Consider the following 3,845-nt stretch of genomic DNA (forward strand, 5'->3'; position numbering starts at 1 on the left):
AAGAATTTCCCTTTTTTATTGGAAGATGGAAAGTCAAATGGAAGTTGCTTATTGGGTTTACAACTGTATCCAGGAATACATGCCAATGAATAAATACTGAAATTGGAATGAAAACAGAACTGAAGTTTATAGGCTTCTTCTGAAGATGATTAGGGCTGTAGCTGTGTAGTGCATGCTTGTTTCAAATGGCAAAACCAGATTTCTTTGGAACTAATTCTGTACTGAGTCCTAAGCACTTCAGAAAATAATTTATGATACTTAATCTGTTCCTATCTGGAGCTCACAAGCAAGCTTTTTTTTGATAGAAATTGCTCTCTTCTGGGAGTTATAGAACCACAGAATGGTTTATGTTGGTTAAAAACCATCCAGTTCCAGCCTTTCTACCATGGGCAGGGATAGCTTCCATTAGAYCAGCTTGCTCAAAGCTCCATCCAATAGTCTTGAACACTTCCAGGGATGGGGCAGCCCCACCTCTGGGCAACCTGTTCCTCTGCCCCACCACCCTCATTTCTTCCTAATGTCTAATCAAATTTAATCTAATCTAAATCTACCTTCTCTCAGTTTAAAACTGTTTCCTCTTATCCTATACCTACATGCCCTTATAAAAAGGTCCTCTCCAGCCTTCTTGTGGCCTTCTTTAGATACTGGAAGGCTGCTATAAGGTATCCCTGGAGCCTTCTCCAAATCAAAGAACCCAAACTCTCTCTCAGCCTTTCTGCACAGGAGTTGYGCTCCAGCGCTCTAATCATTTTTGTGGCACTCCTCTGGACTCACTCCAACAGGTCTACATCCTTCTTGAGTTCCCTGCCTCATTCTTCACCTTCTGGTTCAATTGTAGCATCCAGAGACTGACAGAAACGCAGAATCATTCACGTTAGAAGAGGAGGCCGCCCTGCTCAGAGCAGAACCAAATAGATCCGGTTGCTTAGGCTTTTTCCAGCCCAGCTTCAAATGCTTCAAGTGTTTCTTAGGATGGAGATTCCACAGCCTCTCTGGGCCATTGTTCCAGTATTGGACTGCCCTCTTGGTAACAAAGTTGTTTCTGATTCCAAGTGGGAATTTGTTTTCTAATTTATGCCCATTGGCTCTTGCCCTATTGCTCTGCATCTTCAATAAAAGATAAGGGCATGCTGCCAGCTCACATTCAACTCAATCTCAAACAAACTCCAACAGGATCTCCCAATCATTTTATGCAGAGCTGCTTTTTACCCATCTGGCTTCTAGCCTGCCCTATTGCATGAAGTTATTCCATCCCTGACACAGGACTCTGCATCTGCCCTAGTTAAACTATATAAGGTCCTAGTCAGCCTGTTTCTCCAGAATACAGAGGTCCTTCTGAATAGCAGCCCTGCCTCTCTAGCCATACCCTACAGTTTGGTATCACTCACAAACGTGCTATACATGCAACCAATCCCATTATCTGTGTCTTTATTAAAGAAGCTATACAGTATTGACCCTAATATCCAAGTCTATCTGAAGGCCCTGCTGGTGGATGACAGCTAGTTAGATTTTGTACCATTGATCCTAGATAGCTTCCTGATGCCTTTTGCTGTTTATTCCCTGAATTTTTGTCAGTAGAGWCTGTGGCACCATTATTCTCATAACATAAGCACTAGAGTGCTGCCAATGAAGAGATCTGGTTGCAGGTTTAAAGCAAGCAAGTAGGCAGGAGATAGTAGTAGCCTGAGGGATAGTAACTGTCACCCAGGAGGTCTCAGGATCAAAGGGGAGTAAATAAAATGGAGGTTATAATTATAATTGATATGGAAATAAGTATTTCTGCATTTCCATGGCTCAGAAAGTTTCTGAACAGCTTGCTGCTGGAGAGAGAGGTTACTCAAGCTATTTTCATCCTTTTCCTGGAAGTATGTACTATTTGCTATTGCAGAAGATGGGATGTCAGGCTGGACCGACCCATCTGTGGCTCACTTTCTGAGCCATTACTGAGTACTTGACTTCTATCTCTTTTCACATTGGAAACATGGAAGTATCAATAGGCTAGGTGGTAGTGATGTAGAAGCTGAAGAAAAGAAGAKGTTGAATTTGTTTTGATATCCAGGAGGATATTGAGGAGGTTGGAATATCTTTTTCATTCTTTAGAAACATCAATTTATTGCAAGTAACTGTTACAGTTCTGGGAAGTATTATATTTACCAGTTCTCTGAAATTTATTCACTGAATGTCAGCCAAGTAAGTCAGATGGGTATGTGTGGGAAAAGGGATATGTGGTAATTTGAAGGAATATGAGTTTGCCAGCATGAGGAAGCTTCCTTGTTTCAGTTTTCAATTATATCTCAGTCTGATAGGTAATTTTCAGGCTTACTGCAGTGAAAGTTGTTCACTATAAAGTATAGTGAAGCCCATATTTGATTACTAATTGGTTGGCATTTATCTCTCCACTTTTCTCAATTTTGTATTACTTCAGGTTTCCAAAGGACATAAGTAATATGTGGACATCACACATAAAAATATCAGGAATTGCAGCATAAAGGTATTTATTGTGTAATAACTGAATTTGATAATTGCAGCCATTTGAAGTAAAATTATATATGGTTCACATAGTGTAATTTTGGTTTTAAGGATAATGAGCTGTATAATTTAGTAGCACTGGRAACTAACTTTTTTAAAATTTGCAGTGGCTAATTCTTTTCTCACACTAATTTCATGCTGTTGAAACTCCACCAGCATTAATGGAGTTAATCCTAATTTTCATTTACATAAATGCAAAGAAAGCTCAGCCTCAGWGATTTTTTACATACTGTTTCAAGTGTGCTTGAAATTGCTAAACCCACTTAATTCCACATAAAAATAAAGCTTAATGCAGAGAGATCTAATTGTTCTTATTTCACACATAAAACTCTATGGCAAACAACAGAACAATTAAATATTGTACTTTGACATTTTAGATTTGCAATGCTGGGTGAACATTCAGAGAATTTTTGAGCTCTATTTTTATCAATGAGAAGTCTGTGAAACTGCTTAACTAAAAATTAGTTTGCATTAATGTTACCCTGTTCACTAGTTTCCACAGRTGATGGAAGTGCTTTACTGCCTGTATCAAAGGGAAGAAAAAGCATTTGATTTTTAAGACATAAATCAAGTACTTCGTTTTTTACTCTTTGATCATCTTATACAGGCACGAAATGCGATCCCGTTCGCCATCCAATTTTCAACCTCTTTCCCCTCCCTCCCTCCCCTTAGTATTGAGCTTTTATCAAGGCCAGATCCCCCTCCCGCCTCCCCCGCTCCCCATGGGGCAGCCATGCATCCTGCCTTTTTCTCTGTAGCGTTTAGAAACCCCTCTGAAATGTTAAACCATTGGGAAACACCCACTTCTTCTAACATCAAGTGCATCTGTTGTTTTTGTTACTAGGCTGCCGCTCTATGGCCGTGCACGTAAACTACAGCTTTAGTTCCAATGGAGTAAACTATACTGGAGGGGATTCTGGAAATAAGTGAGACAACATCTGGGCTTCATGTYCCAGAATGAGTATGAATACCTTAAAAGAGGACAAAGGAAAAATCTACTTTATCATGTGTAGGTACCTACCAGACTGATATCTTATATACATTACAGAGAATTTTTTTGATCATTAGTAATACTGTAGTACCCTAACAGACACCCTGCTTGTCCTGGCTGTCTAAAATAATGCTAATTTKATTTGGATTTTCAAACAAAACCAAAGGAACAATGCTTTCAAAATACTCTGGCCAGGAAATCAGGTAAATACTTAGACTGATCCATGACTGGTATTCTTCATACGTATTAAGTTTTGATGATTTTGAATCTGTGCAATAACTACATCATGAAAGTGAATCAAGTATTTTAAGAGTAGATGTTTATA

General features: G+C 39.1%; 1 long non-coding RNA gene across 1 annotated transcript; it reads left to right on the forward strand.

The window, feature by feature from the left end:
* The first annotated feature begins 673 nt into the window (after window positions 1–673).
* LOC130578858 (uncharacterized) lies at window positions 674–3,585 on the forward strand. The gene is made up of 3 exons (XR_008965923.1): window positions 674–1,027; window positions 2,426–2,491; window positions 3,374–3,585. It is a non-coding gene; the product is annotated as an uncharacterized LOC130578858 (long non-coding RNA).
* The last annotated feature ends 260 nt before the right edge of the window (window positions 3,586–3,845 follow it).

Source organism: Malurus melanocephalus, unplaced genomic scaffold (assembly GCF_030028575.1).
Source record: "Malurus melanocephalus ecotype Western Australia unplaced genomic scaffold, MMel_1.1 scaffold_9, whole genome shotgun sequence".
NCBI classification, from domain to species: Eukaryota; Metazoa; Chordata; class Aves; order Passeriformes; family Maluridae; genus Malurus; species Malurus melanocephalus.